At 46.1% G+C, this 19,712-nt stretch overlaps 1 protein-coding gene across 8 annotated transcripts in view; it reads right to left on the bottom strand.

Moving 5' to 3' along the window:
- The window catches only part of SMOC1 (SPARC related modular calcium binding 1), a 156,729-nt gene that overhangs the window by 87,570 nt on the left and 49,447 nt on the right, over window positions 1-19,712 (bottom strand). The window lies entirely within an intron of this gene.

The following is a 19,712-nucleotide window of genomic DNA, read 5'->3' as shown; positions in this document are numbered from 1 at the left end:
ACCGGCTGCCGTGTAAGAAGCCTAACAACCCTGAGACCACCATACTATGAGGAAGCCCGAGTTTACACATGTCAAAACCATGCAGACAGAGAAATGCCCAACCAACCCAGGCACAGAGACATGTTGAGTGAAGAAGCCTTCAGGTGAGTCTAGTCCCAGCTGTCATCTAATTGCAACTCAGAGAGATGAAAATAAATAATTGCATGAGAGACCCCAAAGTCAGAACCACCCAGCTGAGCCCAGTTAACCCACAGAACTGAGAGAGATTATAATAATAAATTGTTTTAAGCTGTTAAGTTTTGTGGTCGTTTGTCACACAACAATCAACCAGATCAAGGGGCATATACAAAGAAGCATCTTCCAAAGTTACTTAACCATGAACCCCTATATCAGGGAACCCCCTGTTAACAACAGAATACAGCCGGAGAACAATTGGGCTATCACAATCCATGAGCTTCTGCTCCATAACCCATGATTAGATTGTACAGGCCTTGAGACCTGGGTCCACTCTTATCTACTCCCATATAGCAGAGTCCTGAGCACACAGAATGAGGCTCTTCATCAGACTGGGTTGAGGGAATGAATGCCCCACAATAATGAATGGCAATGTCATGAGCACAAATCAGGCCATCGGTAATGGTAGAGTTGACTATATAATCAAACCAAGCTCGTAGAGGTTTTGGGAAGGCGTGAATACAAGCTCTGTCTCTAAGGTATTTGTGGGCCCTTTGTGTGAAGCAAACAGATGAGAACTTGTTGACCCTTTTCCAGAACAGCAGAGAAAATTTCAGAGGTAGTACCACACCCTTCAAGGGAATACTGGAAACACACACCCCACACTGGCCAAACTCAAATAGGGCCCGAACCTGTCCATAAATACACAGACCACATCCCAGCTATAAAGCCAGTCCCTCCTTGGGACTGGACCACATGCCTGGGTGCTGGCTGCCTAGCACAGGGACAGAGCAGCTGAGGGCTGCAACCACTGCACAGGCCTTGTCCAAATGGACCAGTGAAATTGTGCTTTCTCTTCAGACACCTTGGGCTCCCACGCACTCACAGGTCACACCTGAATCTTGCCCAGGGCCCAAAGGGAAATATCCAGATAGTTTCTCATGAGCACAGCATTTGATAGAGTCCAGTGCTCAGGGGTAAAAATAAATAACTCAGATCATCATCTCCAGAGGAAGCCCACTGCCTCCAGGGCTGCCCCACAGAAAAGGGGTGAGCTGACGGGGGGAAATGGGAGAGGACAGCATTGTTCAGTCAAGCCCTGCACATGATCCCCAGCCTCAACCCCCCTCGAGTTGCCCCTGCTTTAAACCCGTGAGCCGTGTCCCACTGCTCCGGGACCCTTACATCGTCTCCCAGGCCTGGTGAGAATCAGACCCGGGGCCCCTCTCTGGCCCTCTGCTCTCTCTTCCCTGCTCCCCCTTGCTCCCTGCTGGTGGGGCACACGGGCCTGCTTCCCATTTATCAAATGAGCTACCTCTGCTGCTACCTCCAGGCCTTCAGGCACGTTGTTCCTTCTCCATTCCCTCCCACCCTGCTTCGGATTTTGGCTCAGGCAGTCTCTTCCAGGAGGCCCTCCCTGACTCCCCCAGGTGAGGACGATCTCTTGTAATACTCTCTCACAATTCGTTTTTCCTTCATGGCTCTTCACACAGTTTGTAATGAAGAATTCATATGTGTGATTTGGTTACCAATAGAATCCCCAACTCCGAGCTCCATGAAGATGAGAACGATGTCTGCTTTGCCTGTGAACATCTCCCCCGAGCATCTAACACAATCCTGGGGCCCTCCGTCATGTGTGGGAGGAGTGCAGCCCTGTAGCAGCATCTCCCGCCTGCTATTCCCGCAACACCTGCCAGTGGGACATCACAGGCCTGGCTTTCCGGGCTCCTGCCACCCCCGGGGATCGCTGGGGCCACTTCTCATGCCCCCGTGCTTTCAGCCTTGCTGTCCTCAGCCACGTTCTCCCGTCCCACTTCTGCATTGCACGTGGGCAGAGGTGGCCCAGAGCCTGCCATCTTTACTCCACCTCAGAACAAGAACTCTCATCAGGAGTGTCTCGCGCTGGGCCTGACCTGCCTGGAGAGCAGGGCTGTCTCACCTGGATGTTCAGCATCTGGTGTCTGGCACACAGAGTAGGTGCTTGGTCAACAGTTTTTGACTTTGTGAAGTCCTTTTTGCAGGTGGGCCGGTGTTTCTGTTTGTTACAATGAAAGGCAGTGGGACCTAGTGATTAGAAGCTTGGCTCTGGAGCCCAGCCATGGATGTCAGTACCAGCAACAGCACCCACATGCTGTTTAACCTTGGGAACGTTGCCTAGCTTCTCTGGGCTTTTAGTTTTCTCATTCGTAAAATGAGAGTAGTAACAAGCCTTGCCTCATAGGGTGGTGTGAAGATTCAATTATTAACATATCCTAAGTCATGTATAAATTCTTGTTCATCTTCTTTCTTTGGAATTTAATTGAAGGGGGGCATGGTTTAAGAGAACACACAGAAAAAAGAGGGAGAGGAAGACAGTTTCTTTTCAAACCCACTGAGGTTGCCTAGTTGCCTGTGCTGCAGCTCACAGGACAGGAGAGCTGCCAGCGTCTCCGTGAAGTTGAACTACAGGCCAAAAAATCGGTTTGAAAATGGATTGCTCTACACCGAGAGAGAGGCCACAGCAGCTGTGCCAGAGACCAGCTTCCTAACAAGGGGAATACCCTGTCTGCAAACAGACAGGTTAAAGAACTTCAGAGGCCCCACCCATCCCAACACACAGAGATCATTCTCAGCTTCAGAAGAGCACCCAAAATATTCCTGTCTAGAAATTACTGGTCCCTAAGTCCAAATAAAAAGTTCAGAGATAGCATGGGGTCATTGACAATCTTCAATCAACTATGGTGTCACATTTTCATCTGTTTTAGGAACTGTGTGTATTTGTGATTGTTTTCACACACATAAAAAAATGAGCTCTATAAAATGGAGCTTTAACCAGATGACTACGCCCTAATAAGATCACCCAAAGCTCCAGCACCCCAAAGGGATTACTCTGTGTCCACAAACCCTCCAGTTCATTCCTTCATCTGTTCATCTGCTCTGTACTCAATAAGTGATCACCAACAGTGAGCCCAACACTGTACCAGCATAGGAAGCAACACGTAACCAACATGGTACCCACCCTCAGTGAGATTACCATTTAGGGTGGAGACAAGGAGCATGTTAACAGGACACCATGGAGCTATTAAGATAGAGGCAATAAGAGAAGACTTAATCCTAGAGACTCTGGAACGCTCCAAAGCCACACAGTCCAAAAGAACTTCTCACCATGATGGACATGTTCTATATCTGTGCTGTCCAATACAGCAGCCACAAACCACATGTGGCTATTAAGCACTGCAATGTAGCTAGTGCAACTGGGAAATCAAATATTTAGTTACGTTTAATTTTAGTTAATTTAAGTTTAAATGACCACATGTGGCTAGTGGCTACCGTATGCAACAGCCCAGTTATAAAGTAAAAAAACCAAGAGGAGAAGAGAGAGGAGGGAGCGTAGTCTTCAACTGAATTTTTCTCAGTTGAGCCAGGTGAAGACTGATTGAGAGAAAAACAAAAAAGAGAAAAAAGAAAAAGAAAAAGAAAAAAGAAGCTGATCTGGAGAATAATTTCTGCATTTTGAAATTAGACAGTATGTTAGGCCATTCTTGCATTGCTATGAAGAAATACCTGAGGCCGGGCATGGTGGCTCACACCTGTAATCCCAGCACTTTGGGAGGTCAAGGATGGGGGATTGCTTGAGTCCAGGAGTTCAAGACCAACCTGGGCAACATAGAGGGATCCTGTCTCTACAAAATATTTTAAAATTAGCCAGGCATAGTAATGCATGCCCATGGCCCTAGTTACTTGGGAGGCTGAGATGGGAGGATCACTTGAGCTGGGAGGTGAAGGCTGCAGTGAGCCATGACGGTACCACTGTACTCCAGCCTGGGTGACAGAATAAGAATGAAAGAAAAGAAAAGAGAAAAGAAAAGAAAGAGGGAGTGAAGGAAGAAGGAAGGGAGGCAAGGAGGGAGGGAAGGAAGGAAGGAGGGATGGAAGGAAGGAAGGAAGGAAGGAAGGAAGGAAGGAAGGCAGGCAGGCAGGCCGGCCTGAGACTGGGTAATTTATAAAGAAAAGAGATTTAATTGCTCATGGTTCTGTAGGCTGTACAGGAAGGATAACACTGGCATTTGCTCTGCTTCTGGGGAGGCCTCAGGAAGCTTTTACTCAGGGCAGAAGGTGAAGCAGGAGCTTGCATGTCACGTGGCAAAAGCAGAAGCAAGAGGACTACAGGGGCGGGTCACACACTTAACCAGATCTCACAAGTACTCACTATTGCAAGGACAGCACCAAGCCATGAGAGATGCACCCCAAGGACCAAAGCACCTCCCACCAGGGCCCACCTCCAACATTGGGGATTACATTTCAACATGAGATTTGGGTGGGGACAAATTTCCAAACTATGTCAGATAGAAAATGAGTTCACTATTTATGGGTCAAAACCAGGATATTCCAGGAGTTTGGAGTTGCTCAGGAGCAATCATGGTTGGTGGAAATTTGGGGGGTTGGGCAGGGGCAAGCCATCTCTCCAACAAGCCAAACACTGAGCCATTTCCTTCTAGAGGGAAATAGCAGTTTTACAGAAATCTTCACTTATATTCCTTTCCTTCTTCCTAACCAAAAGACACTAAAAACAAAATAATAATGTTAAATATGATTGCATAATACAGAAACCAAACAAAAGGAGCTGGGATAATTGTATATCCTGCAGTTGTCTCTCCCACCCACTCTCCTTGCAGAGTGGATAACTCCAAACACTCTGTGTTTTGTTCACATTTGTAAAGTAGGATGGATACTTGATATACACATAAACAAATCATTTTTCCTATTGGAAAAGTAAGCTACTGACTGGGGGCTGCCTTTGCCATGGAGGAGATCAGGGCAGATGAAATCAATTTTGGACTAGTCATCCCCTCCATCTGAAATGCACACATGCTGATTCTTCCCCTTCAGTCTCCAGCAGAGTAGAATGCAAGCCCTGCCACAGCTTTTGCTAAGGGAGACCACCCCAATACCACAAGCTGTGTTAGGTTTGACTGACTGCCAAGTTTCCATGACAATATAGGGAATAAAAGAGCCAGCCTAAGGTTCCATCTGGGAGGAGATGTTTAATTCTTTATAATATAGAGCTGTTCTCACCCTCTTAACTTCCGCCTGTTAGTATAATGCTGACTTAACCAATATCTAAAATCTGAACAGGTATTTTTCTGGTAATATGCATACTCGTATTTTTTCCTGGGTGTAGAGGAGGAGACAATAGCCATGCTAAACAACCAGGTCAGTGGTCTATCCACTGGATTTAGGAGAGTGAAGTCCACAATTTGGAGCAGCAAGTGACATTTCTCTCTGTGATACCATACTCAAAAATCACGGGCCAAACTCAAATTAATTTTAGGTTTTTCTTTAATAAATTCATATATAACACAGCTTCAAGTACTCACTTTCAACCTTTTTGCTTCGCTTATCTATTGGAGCAAAACAAATCACCTCTAAACTTAGCAGCTTCAAACCAGAATTTATCATTTCTCATAATTATGTGGGTTGGCTGGGCTCAGCTAGGAGGTTCTTCTACTCCACATGGTACCACCTGAGGTAACAGATTTGACTTCATTCAGTTGGGAGCTTGGCTGGGGCTCTGTCTCCAACAGGCTTTCCTGTCTTATCCATGATGACTTCATTTAGTCCTTTATCTCTTGCCTGGGTGTTTGATTCTTTGGCATCAAACTTCCGCCCCCATCCCTACCCCTAATCCAAGTTCAAATTCCACATTGCCACTGAGGTTATCATCCTAAAAAGCAAATACTTTCATATTTTAAACACCACCATTAGCTTCCTTGGCACTCCTGCTGCACTGTGTTTATACTTCTATCAAAACACTCAATATACTGCATTATCATTTATCTATTTACACATCTATAAAAGATTGTGTCTTATTCCTCCTTATATACATAGGGCGTAACACAGCACCTTACCAAAAAAGTTTGTTCAGTACAAGTTTGAGGAATGAATGAATGAATATCAAACCTTACCTAAAATATATCATGAAGAAGTAGCTCTTTTTTCTGTCACTTACTGTGAAAAGAAATATTCTTCGTCCAACTACCACCAACAGCTTAAAGCTCTCAAATGTATAGTGATTAAAGGTATTTGTTCCTTTCTTTTCTTTAAAGGAACATCTGTCTCTTAGATAATAAAAGTCACATATTAAGCATGGTATTTTTTCCTTGGATTAATGGAAATGAAAAAAAATCTCTAAGAGGATATACCAGTATGGCTGAGATAGTACCCATATATCACTAAATCATCATGGAATTCATTCCCAGTGAACCTGGCCTTAGCCTCCAGGAAGCCTTTCCACCATCCCAGAGATGTCATCTCACCCATAACTCGGGCCGTATCTGAGACTCTAGATTGATGAGCCTGAAATTAATATATGTCAAGGTGGAAAACTCTGACAATTTAATGGCCAATGTGATTAGCACTCTAGTTTTTCGGGCAGCTACCATATGTGTGCACTTGAGTAAGAACGATAGCCAGATGGAAAAAAAATCAGTTATAAGTCAATTTTTTGACACCCTAAATTCATTTTTCTATAGCCTCAACATTGTAAATAATGGTGAGTTTTCTCCACCTGCAAATGTCCAATCTGCAAATGCCTATTTGGAAGGAAAGGGAAGGAGAACAATCCATACATGTATGCCTGCTGGGTGGTAACCGGCAGGGCAGAAACCACAGCCCAGCTCTGCAGCTCCTTCTTGCCTCTGGACTGTGCACACGCCGGCCCTCTTTCCCTGGAATGTGCTTCCACCGATGAACTCCAGTTCTGGGGTAAATGCTGCTGCCTTCCAAAACAGGACGGGATCCCTGTGATGAGCCCCCAGAACACCCACTATGGTCCACTATGGCCTGTGCCATAATTGTGATTAAAATGGCCCATCATTTAATTTTACATTGCTTGTCCATGTCCCTCCACCAGGCTGTAAGCTCCCTGAGGGCAGAAACCAAGATCTGGGTGTGACACTGATGCATCTCCAGTGCCCAAATGAGGCATTTAATAAATATGTATGGCTTGAATGAATGAGAAGAAAACCGAGGCTGAGCAAGGTTAGGTCAGTAAGTGGTAGAACACTCCTGTAAGTCTGATCCTCACAGCCCAGATTCTTTCTCCCACACCACACTGTCTTCCTCAGTGTAGGGATATCAGCCACTATGCCCCAGATGCCGCTGAGGGGCAGAAAGGGCTTTGCTGTCAGCTCTGGCAACAGTAGTTTGGGTCTATAGTAGTGGCCCCCAGGAGAACAGAAGAGGAGAAGGGCACCAGAAGCAAAAAGAGCTCTCCCAAGAGAGGGGATATTTTTCTGTCTTGTTTGTAAATCACGGTCCAGCTCAAGTTTTTAGAACTCAAGTACTAAAAGGCATTTCTGGGAGGTAAACCTGATATTGAAGGGGGGAAAAGCCACTCTCGGAGCCAATGCCTGGAACAAAAAGCAGAGAATCACATTCCAGACGTCTAGCTGTGGCTCAGCCACTTGCTCTCCAACCAGGGACTGTTCGCCTCTCACCACATCCTTCACCATCTGCAAAACTGGACTTTGGCCTTCTTCTCTGGGGCCTGCATCTTTGGGAATGGAGAGTGGTTTCCCATTAAAATATCACTCACCCACCCACTATCAAATTCATCATCTGCATTAAAAATCCACATCCCTATATCTGCCATCTCGCTCTCACCCTTCCCTGACCCCATGACCACTGCATTTACACAGGTGCAAAGAAGGGCCTCGACCTGCTGGCTTCAGAGTGGGGCTCGGTGAAGATGGAGGAGGGAAGATAAGGGAGGTCAAAGGGAAAGAGAGGCCTGCCAGCAACAGCAGCATCTGCTCTTCCTCCGCACACCTCCGCGACAGAGCCTGACAGCAGCATGCCCGATTAAAGGGCTTTTCATGCTGCTGAGGGAAAGCAGACACCCCCTCCAGCTGTTGGGCAGCTGGAGCCACTTCTGTTGTTTTAGCCAGGAGAGGCCTGACCTTTGTCACCCCGCCACCACCCCCTCCCCAAGGGAGGAATTTAGCGGTCACTTCACCCCACCCACTCAACCTCCTTCCTCCACTGTGCCCCCCACCACCAGCAGCCACAGGGATGATGGGCCAGGGCCCAGGGGAGAAGGCTGTCTTACACCAGGTGCCACTGTGTGGGAAGGCAGGAGAGAGGAGGACCCATGGGTTTGACAAAGCAGCTGAGACCCTGGATCTAAAGAGACCCTAACAAGAATGCAAACGGGGCTGAGTTAACTTACATGCTCCCAACCCACACAGACTGTCTGCAGCCCCAAACCCATGCTCCTTGTCAATCTTTTAGAAAAGCAGGTGCACATAAAGTGAGGGTTAGGGCCCAAGTCATCAAATTTCCAAAACAATAAAAATAAAGCATTATTCTAAGTGAAAGAAGCGAGACTCGAAAAGTTATATACTATATAATTCCATTATGTGACATCCTGGAAAAGGCCAAACCAAAGTGACAGAAATTGGATTAATGATTACCAGGGACTGGAGATAAGAAGAGAAGCAGTAGAAAATGTTTATGGGTGATGGAAATATTCTAGATCTTGATTATGGTAGTGGTTACACAACTATATAAATTTGTTAAAATTCATAAAAGTATACACCTAAAAGGGGTCAATTGTACCCCATGTAAAGTACAACTCAGCAAACAAACAAGATAAAAACAATAAACACAAAACTAAAGAAAAAATTCCAAAGAATGTTTGCTTTGAAGGGCACATCAGACCCCCCACCATAGGCACTCAGAGAAGTTTCTGGTGATTTCTCCGCCCACCCCCTTTAATATAAGCCACCATGCTAGGTACATTGAGGATTATGAAAACAAACAAGAACACAGGCCCTGCCCCTACAAGCTGATCTAGTTGCAAAGACTGACATGTGGACGTATCTCCACTGGGGCTGCATTTTTGAAACCAGGAAGCAAAGCCTAAGTCACAAACAAACAGATAGGATATGGGAAAATGGGATGCCAGAAAATCCAAGATGTGAGATGGTCACAGCAAACTCATAGAAAGGAAAAGAGAGGAGAGGAGAGGAGAGGCAGGGAGGAAGGAAAAAGAACCATCCATTTGGCAGACTCACTGAGCACCTATTATGCTTCAGGGCTCTGCTGAGTGCTGGACAGAGCAGCTGACCCTGTGTTCTGTGGGGCTAGAAGGAGAGGTAAATTCAGACTGAAAAGATCCAGGAGAATTTCTCAGGGAAGGAGCCATAAACTGGATCTTAAAAGATTTTCACAAGTAGGAAGGGACGTCGAAAGGACATGCTAAGAGAATCACAACAGGTACACCTAAGTAGACAAGTAAAGGAATTTCAAGATAGAGTTTAGAAATGATCATTTATAGAAGAAATCAGCCCCTAGGGCCAGGTTGGGGAGAGATCATAGAGGATCCTAAAAATTCCCAGCTGTCTTTAGTGTTTTGTTTTGTTTTGTTAAAAAACTGAAAGCCAATGAAGGAAGTAAAACACAAACTCAGACCCGAGCTTTGGAAATCTTTGGCGAGGGTATGAGAGACAACAGAGAAGACACTTAGGAGGTTACTATGCTTGAATAAGGCAGCAGTGGGGATGGAAAAGAAGGGGCATATTTGGGCCAACGAAGTGGCTGGGTGCCCTGGGTAATAAGTGTGGCCACACTGTAGATGATGAGCTTAGCAAACCCATCAGCGGCCCCCAAGAACTACAGCCTAGTAACAGGCAAATGTGAGTTTCTGAGTCCTACACTAGGCATCTACATGCACGCTGCCTCCTCCTGAGAGGTGGTTATCCCAGGCTGAAAAGCAAATGCACCAGGTGGAATCTGGACCAACTGGATGAAATAAGAGCACCAAGAACCAAATCCTATCACTGTCTTATGCAACAGGGTTGCTGCCCATGGAGAAGATCAGTGGGCTTCGTCGCTGCCCTACAGGACTTCCACGAGGCTAGGTAGGGCAGGGCGGGATGCCAGAAGCATGCATCCTGGTGATAAAGAAGGGGAAAGGAGGACAAGTGGAGATCAAAATACTTCTTTTCATGAGGGGAGTCCTACAACTTAAATGCCCTTTAGGTTTTAGTCCTCCTTGATCACCAACAGGGCATCAAACCTTTTACTCAGAGGCGGAAGGCATTTATTTTTATTTTCTGCTTGTGCACACACACCCCTGCCCTGTCACTAAATACTAGGGAAGCAGAGGCTGGAGAAAGTCACATGCGCATTCCCTCTCCTCATCCCTCAAAGTCTGCCACCAGCACAAATAAAAACTCCTCTCACTCCAAATCAAATAAACAGAGAGCTCTCCAGGACCCAGGATCCAGATTTTTTTAATCCTCTCAGCCCACTAGCATTGAGGGAAAAAAAATAGAGATTAAGCTGATGGTATTAACAAGGAGCCACAAAATGGTCTTATACTTGGGGTGCATCCAAGAGACCATGGATTATAAGAGAGGACTTAGACTTGTGGGGGTGCAAAGGCAAAGAGGACAAAGAAGGAGTTTCTTCATGCCTGTTTGGTTCTAAGCGTCCTGCCTTTCCTCCCAATGACACACACATCTTATAGGAAGGGTTTGTTAAATTAGCACCATCTCTCCACCTGGCAGGAACAATTTATTCAGCCAAGGGTAGTAACTCCTTACAAAGTTATCCTGAACACTCCTATGAGCTCTGACCAGCAATATGCTCTAAGTTTTCATTGAGCATTACTAAGAACACAAATATCTAGCATGTCACTGAGCCTGCTGGCTTGTGGCAGTGAGCCCTGGATACTCCTGTGCCACCTGACCCTGGGCCACCATCCTCAGCTCATCATCACTGGTAGCTCTTTGCACCCAGTGATATGTGAGATGTGTTTTACCACTGGGGGACTGAGGGAGAAGTTCGGTGGGGAGTGGGGAAGATGGCTGGGGTTGATCTCAACACAACTGGGTGCTGGGCAGTGACTGAACCCCTCTGGTTGGAAAGACAAGATCCCAAAACAGACAGAATTGTTTTCACAACAGACTTGTGGAGATTCTGGACAAAGTGGGAGATGCAGAAGCTGAAAGTGGCATCCAAAAGATTCAAGTTCCCCTTGAGAGATTCTGGGCACTCACAGAGCTAGATGGCAAAGAGAAACAGAAATGAGGTGAGTCCTTCTTCCCACTTCTGCATGAAGCCCATCCCTGCTCTGGCACCTGAATCGACAGCTTTGGCAGCAGTGGGAGATAGTCCCACTCACCTGGACCTGGCTCTCACCATGGGCAAAGCCAGCAATAAGCATCCTTTGGGCAAAGGGGAAATTATAACTTATTTGTGCAAGTATCCAAGGCACCCCAAAGTGGGGGCTAAGGGGAGTTACTGTTTGAGCAAATGAGGGTCTTAGAGTCAATGTAATTTAGGAGTAAATGTGAATGTGGCACCATTGTGTAATCACAGACAGAAGAGACCTGGAAATACTAGTTATAAGAATAGAAGCTAAGGGGAGACTAGGTCCCTTTAGCAGACTGTGGGATTCCAACAGGCAGCCCCAAACTTAGGGAGAACTTGCAAAGGCCAGTGGTGGATCCAGAGATTGGTTTTCCATAAAGATGACACTGGAACTGGCTGTGAGACAAAATGCCTTAGTAATATGGTTTGGTTATTTCGCCACCCAAATCTCATCTTGAATTGTAGCTCCCATAATCCTCACATGTGGTAGGAGGGACCTGGCGTGAAGTAATTGAATCACGGGGGTGGGTTTCTCCCATGCTGTTCTCATGATAGTGAATAAATCTCACAAGATCTGATGGTTTTATAAAGGGCAGTTCCCCTGCACACACTCTGTTGCCTGCTGCCATGTAAGATGTGCCTTTGTTCTTCCTTTGCCTTCCACCATGATTATAAGGCCTCCCCAGCCCTGCTCATCTGTGAGTCTATTAAACCTCTTTCCTTTATAAATGACCCAGTCTTGGGTATGTCTTTATTAGCAGCGTGAGAACAGACTAATACACGCAGTAACTCACAATGTGGCTGAAATGAAGCTAACCTGGCCTAGAGTCCGGTAGAGAGTTTGAAAGTGGTGGGAGTTGGATAGTGCTTTAAATAAAAGGGCTGATCAGCTGAACCTGTTCATGAGCTGAGGCATATGTGTGTCCATCAGATGGACACAGGGACATGCGTGCACACACCCTCACACTCAGAAGAGCCCTCAGGAAGTCATCGTTTGGAGGGCACAATCACTGGCTCTTGTTCAAGAGTCTAGGACCAAGAACGTAGAAGAAGAAAGCTGCCAGCTAAGTTACTTGCAAAAACAATAGCACTGGAAGTCTTCATTTTCTTCCCCTCTGGATCTGCTCTGCACCACCAGACATAAGCCCTCCGATATCACAGTATGTTCCCCAAAGGAGGTGCATGAAGACCTTCTCAGTGTCCTATAAGAGACCCTCATGCCACCGACAGAAGTCATGGACACTCCTTGTCCCTCCTTCAATGGGCCAAATGAGCCAGGTGAGCCCCACACAGTGTGCTTCCGGCTCCATCCCCAATACAGCAAGAGCCCAACAACATCTTAAGTGGTAAGAAGCCCAAAAGCCACCTTCCAGGCCTGAGCCACTGAACCTGCAATACAGACTCTCCTCTTGTCTGGGTCTCCTTTCTCATCCTGCTGCAGAGCTGCCGTTAGCCCTCATGACGCCACTACATGGGATTTTTGGTGTTGCTGCTGTTCGTTTTCTAGCCTTAGAAAATATTTATCCACTCACATATTGTGCTTTTACCAACTACTGTTCCCCTTATCAATACAAAAGGGCCCAAAACAGCCTCACTGTAGCCCACCCATGATAAAAGACTTCCACACAAATTCTAAGCATAGCAGGAAGAAGAGGCAGAGTATTATACTCTCCTGGCCCCTGGGGAGTATGTCATGGCTCTGTAATAACTAAATGGAGAACTGGTATATTTCAGTGTCATAGGATTATCATGAAGGAAAATGTCATTTAAGTGCCTGTTTAATTTGGGTGAAATTCTATGGCATACACACAGGCTCATCTTCATTTCCACTTACACAGTGGAGAGATTTACACTGACAAGGGAGATAACAGAGGAAGAAATACTTTATCCACAGCACTTGAGGAAATCCACTCCCTTACAGCACTAAGCCCTGGGAATGAAGCTGAGCAAGTGCAGACTAAAACAAACAGAAGAGGAAATCCCAGTCTTGCTATATCATCGAATTCTGTTGGGGCTGTGTGTGTTTAACTCGTGTGCTTCCTTTCATTGCTATTTCCACTGTCATTTGAGATCCTGCTGTACTGATTGGTGCCTGGCTTCAGATCACCAAACACACAAGCACATACATGCACACATGTGAGCATGCATGTGTGCACACCCCCAAACACACACACAAAATGCTTTCAAAGTCACAGGCAAAAGAGGAGAAGAAATAGCTTTGCCCGTGTGGGACTGGCGCTGGCGGGTCAGACCATCTCGAGCTGAAAATCCCCACTGCGTCGCTCGGACAAGGATTGATGACCACTGCCCAGGCTCCAGGCTCACGTCTGACTTCGCACAACTGTGAGGCTGTTCTGAGCGGGAGAGAAATCCTGTTGACACGAACTGGGCCAAGGAAAAGTAAATAAAACCATGTCAAATTCTACAGGCAGGAATGGGAGATCAGTGGAAAACCAAAGCAAACCCACTCCTGAGGGAGAGAAAGAATGGTTCTTCCACGTACTAACCCTTTCAGTTCCAGGGCAGAGCAAAGATCTTTCTTTTAAGGATAAAAACCTGTATTTGACTACGAGGATCTTTTTCTATTAGTCCAGACATTTATAACCCTTAAGGTCAGATTTCCCTCAAACATGGGATTAGGCAAACTGATTGAGAGGACCCTTGCCTTTGCACTTAGCAGATCCCATGTGTTAAGCAGTCTTGTAGAAACAAGATAGCAAGGGGTGGGTGGAGCTACTCCCAGAGAGCATGCAGGGCACACCAAGCAAAGCCTGCACACTCTCAAAGAATGGGAACTCCACAGGCTTTTCTGATGCGAAGGATAGCACCCAAAAGACTCGGTACTAATGACTTTTCACCCAGCCCTCAAAGCAGTTCTCAAGACTTTTTATTGACCAGGGAAATGCTCACAATATAAAATTAACTAAAGCCAAAGCAGAATGTCAAACATGTATATAAACATACATACATATAATACATACTTATGGGTGTACATATGTAAGTAATCTTCCTCCCACTCCAGACAGAAAAAGAGAAAGACAAAAGATAGGAAATATACCGAAATGTTAATAGTGGCTGTCTCTGAATGGTAGGAATACAGATGGGTTATAGATGGGTTTGGCTTTTTTCTTGGCACTTTTCTTTAGTTTCTAAGTTTCCTACAAAACACCTGTTTTAAAGGGATGAGAGTGAGGCACACACAGAATCCAAACAGATTGACCCAGACCTGCCTTTAGCCAAGTTGCACCCAAAGTTCTACACCAAATTCTGCTGTCACCTCAAAAGCATCCAACAGTGGCCAGCAATGGCCCACACAAGGCCAGGGACGGAGCGAAGCTTGCTCAGACTCGCAGTGGGAGGGGAAGGTGGAAGGATGCCTTTTCGGCTTCTTGATCTCTGGAAGTTTGATGGGGTTACCTGTTCCTCTGTGTCACACCTACGGTTCTCAGTTCAGCACAGAACAACTCAGTGTCCTTTCTCAACAGTGTCATTAGCATTACAGGCCCAGACGCCCTCTCGGGCAGCGTCTACCCAGGCAACTGCATCCTCACCACGTAGTCTCCCTCTTCAGCTCAGATGACACGGACAGGCAGTCTTCAGCCTTCCCTATGATGCAGCTCTGAATCTCACCAGTTGGGATGAACTCTAATGTCCCAAGCCAAAGTGGTGCTGTGATAGGGGCTGCCAGCAGCACTCAGCAGCCTCTCTAGGGCACACATGTAACCTGTATGGGCCCTCAGACTAGAAGGTGACAAACAGTGGTGATATGTCATCAGCTGGGAGAATGGGAGAGAAATGAAAATCACAGGGCCAAAAATAAGACCTTGCAAGACATGCAGCTCTAGCTTCAGGTAGGGGAGGGATGTGGAGGGACATTGGCTCTCCCATCATTGCTGAAAGATGCCCTTAGAACAAAACTCCCCTGGCATTCATTTCCTTGCAAAACAATTCAAAACCTGAAGGTAGTTTCATACACTAGCTCCACAACTTGCCACATTCATTCATTCCATAAATATTTACTAACCCCCCTCTAAGGTCAGCCACTGTGCTAGGCACAGGATCTGCAGGGAGGAGCACACTGCCATAGTTCCTGCCCCTCATGGTCTTGTGGATGCAATCCTCACTGTTGCTATTTCACATCCTTCTAGGGCCTTGGTACCCTTGACTACAGAGTCAGGTCCCAGGCACAGACTTCAGAGTGGGGATACACCAAAGCACAACCACCCCTGTGCTGCCACCCACATGTAGCAAGCTCCTTGGAGGAGGTTCTTCTTGGTCTGGGTCACAACACGGGTGCCTCTTTAAAAGCTAATTCCATTCCTGACCTGATCCAGAAAAACATATCAACTCTAAAGAGACCCCAGCAAACTAGCTGGAAGAGGGGCTCAGGAGGCCACAGGCCAACTTCTGAAGTTTGCTCAAGCTAATCAGAGTACTTAGCCTAGGTTAAAATACAGGGCTGACTGCCTCCTGATTGGCCTCTGAAAAGATAGGGCTAAGGATGACTTGTGCCGGAGTGTTTGGTCTTGTATAAGAAACTATTTCTTCTAGAGAAAGCAGAAAAAGACAATTTTAAATTTTCTCCTTTTTACCTCGATAGAGTATGTCTCCCCAACTTTTGGTGCATTTAAAAGCATCTCTGAAGGAGACACTTAAAATGAGGTTGCTTTACTTTAAACAGATTCCCCATGCCAGATCTAAATCTATTTGGGGTCCCTGTCTCCACCAGAAAACTGCCTTAAAAATTATATTTTAGTATGGAAGTTCCAAGAAAGAAGACTACATTTATCTAAAACCTAGACTATAAAGCACCCAATTGCACTGCTGAAATTTTACAGCATTCTAAGAGGGAATTAGAGAGGAAGAAGTTGTAGTAGAATAGAAATAAGTTTCCAGGGGATTCTCATTTATTGTATGCCTTCTATGTGCCAGGCGCAGGGCTAAGAATTTTAAATAAATTATTTTAATTGATCCTGACAACCACCCAAGAGGTGAATCTTCTGCATCCCACTTTGCGGATGGAAAAACTGAGGCTCAGAAAAGTTGAGCAATTGATCAAGGCCATATAATCAGAATTCAAACCCAGACCTATGGCTCCATTATATGTCAGCCAACAAGGACCAAGGAACTGTGTGAAGATCCAAAGGAGCTAAACCCTCAGTCCAGCCTTGGACTACGTAAAGGCTCAGCAAATTAAAAAATTAAGTCCAATGTTGTGATGTTTTTGCATAATTTAGTAAAGAAGATGTAGACTTCTAAGATCCTACCACCACATTCTTACCTCCTCCCATCTAGTCCGTTAAAAAGGAGAGGAGTAGGACTAAACAAAGACGCTGAGTCCTTCAAAGGCCATAACACCTGGACCTTAGCAGCAATTTTTCTAGGACCCAACACTTCTCCCCTGTGGTTCAGTCCCACCCCATCCTTCCTGCCCCACCTGGCTAGATTGGAGATTGCTCTGTCCCTCTCCCGGGGAACTGCTCTCTAACACAGCAGGATGAAAATAGGAGGGACAAAATGCAGAATCAATGCCATTCTATTTCTGATGTGCGGGAAGGGGCCGTCCTCACGTATGCCTTGGTGGGTGGAGATGGATGCCAGACTAACTCAGTATCAAAGTCCTGGGCCAATGACAATACCCCAGTCGTCAACCAGGTGTGATGCTTCTAGCAGAAACGAGATGTGAGCCTTCAACGGGACACAGCAAAGAAAGGGGTGCTGCTTGGGAAGGTCCTCTGTACTGGGCAGAAAATGCAAGGCAGGTGGTAAAAACATGGACTTCCAGTGAGACACACCTGGGACCCAGTCCTTGGTCCTTGATCAAGATACTTACCTCTATGAGCCTCAGTTTCCTCATCTGTTAAGGCAGGGAAATATGGCAGTTACAGTATCAAAGATGTTCTGAGAATAAAAGAGTGGGTTGGCACATAAAAACTGTTTGATAAATCTTAGATGTTACTACATTAATACTTCTATTATTGACTAAATCAGTTTCTTAAACTACATTCGATGGTTTCAACATATTTTCACTGAAGTTAGCAAGGATTCTAGATATTGGTTTGCAAACAAAGTGAAAGTTTGTATATTTTGTGAAATAGCCAATTTTCTGGCCAGGCGTGGTGGCTCATGCCTGTAATTCCAGCACTATGGGAGGCTGAGGCAGGCAGATCACTTGAGGTCAGGAGTTCAAGACCAGCCTGGCCAACATAGTGACACCCTGTGTCTACTAAAAATTCAAAAATAAGCCAGGCGCGGTGGTGCGCACCTGTAGTCCCAGCCACTCGGGAGGCTGAGACACGAGAATCGCTTGAACCCAAGAGGTGGAGGTTGCAGTGAGTCGAGATCACACCACTGCACCCCAGCCTGGGCAACAGAGCAGGACTCTGTCTAAAAAACAAAGAAAAAAACTGTCTTTTACATTTGTGTTAGCTCATTTCTTTCTAATTTTATATTACAGTGATTTTCAACACACAGCTGTATAAAGAACCATGACAAAAAGAGGTGGATGATATTTTGAGTTTTAAATTCAGAAACAGTACATGTGTTACTAACTGTAGTGAAAAAAAGTCTTTTGTTTTTCAGAAATAGCCATAATGAATTTTTAAAAATAATGAATATTTTAAATGAGAGAACGATGTTATTACAAGCCTACAACTGCCATCCTGTTTCTGAAAATAAGTAAAATACTAGTACACTAAACATCTACTTTTTATTTAGACCTTTCCCAGAAGGGCCACTGGGTTGTAGTAAAAGAGTAAGATAAAAACTATATTGTAAAGATGTATTTTGTAAGAAAACTTTACCCTTTTTCACCTGCGCTTGCTATGGGTAAAACTCAGAGAACCGATCAGTTTAAACTTTTGCTCTGCACCCCATAATGTATGTCACCCTATGTATACTCATCATTAAAACTCTCTCAGTGGTCTGGCCTCTGAGGATACAGTCTGATGTGATATAAGAAGAATTCCATGTCTTCAAGAAATTTTAAAACTGCTGCCCTAGGTTGGTGTAGTCTTGCACAGCTTCCGTCAGAATTGCTCAGAATGTCTCATGGGCTTACGGAAGGTGACAGAAGAACTGCTGCCAGCATCCCCAAAATAATTTCAGCCCTGCCAGAGCTGCCTTTGCTCTGCACCCCCCACCCGCCCCATCACAGCTCCTGTAAGTGGTCACCAGGAAAAAGCTGCACCGCCCTGCCAGCGTCTCTCCATCTTCCGGCACAGGGGCTCCCAAAGCACAAGGGTCGGTCCCCAGGACCACAAAGCCGCCTTTGAATGAATAGAGCAGAGGCCGGCTGTGATATCAGAACAAAGACTGAATGTGCCTAATCCGGCCTTTGAGAGCGGGAGGAGAGGGCTGCACCTGTATGAACAATGCTGCATCTGAAGCCCAAATGGCACCAAAAGGTTCCTCCAGCTCCCACTGCCCCCATTCCTCCTGATGCCTTTGTGGCGGCTTTGTTCCTCACTTCCACCACTCCTTTCACTCAGCACACCCCCAGCCCCAGGGACAGGAGGAGGCATGTGGGGCTGAGGGTGGCGTGGTAGTAAAGTCCCGGAAGGCCCCAGTGCAGCAGAGGAAGCTCATCACCTGTAACATAGCCGTAGTCGTGCATTCTACAGCAAAACAGCAAGTTTACTATAAAGCCACTGACTCCCTCCCTGAGCCCTTCAGGAAGCTGTTCCTGTTCAGGGGCTGTGCCTGTGGCTTCACACATCTGCAGGCAAAACAAAGCACCCCCGCTGGTGGACTCGTGTTTTGCGAAACACGGAGGGCAGTGGTGAAGAAGGGTGTTCGCATTCCCTTGAGCACGCCTTCACCATACAACGCACCGCGCACCAGGTGGAGGGTTGAGGAACAGCTCGGGTTCTGAGGAACGGGATGGCAAAGCCACTCTTTGGACTGCCAGAACAGGCGGATGCTCCGGGGCTTTGGCACCGGTGAGGTCAGTGCCCCGCTCCCTGCGCGACACCTGCTCCACTTCTCATCCCACGCCTTGAGGTATAGCTTGGCTCAAGCTGCGTCACAGGAGGGAAAAGTGAAGAAAACCCCCAGCCAATGACAAAAATCAGAAGTAGAAAGGCAGATTCCAGCCAAAAGTCTGTAGTCCTTTAACTGGACACTAAAGCGTGGCCATTTCTTTCTCTCCTTCCCCACCTTTCTCCATGTAAACCTTGACTGCTGCCATTGCCACATCCCCTGATTTTCAGGAGAATCTTCTCTTATTTTTCATAATTGTGGTAAGACCTGGTACTGCCATAGTCTCCCTAAGCCATCCTTTCTAAACATCTAATGGCTCTCTAGAAATCCTTCCTTAAATCCAACCTAAATCCCTTATGCTGCAATCTAAGCTTATTTCCTGTTGATCAATTCAACAATTATTTCTTGAGTGCTCATTA

The sequence above is a fragment of the Nomascus leucogenys genome, chromosome 1a, assembly GCF_006542625.1.
Source record: "Nomascus leucogenys isolate Asia chromosome 1a, Asia_NLE_v1, whole genome shotgun sequence".
Lineage (NCBI taxonomy): Eukaryota > Metazoa > Chordata > Mammalia > Primates > Hylobatidae > Nomascus > Nomascus leucogenys.
This window is presented reverse-complemented; position numbering and strand designations above follow the sequence as displayed.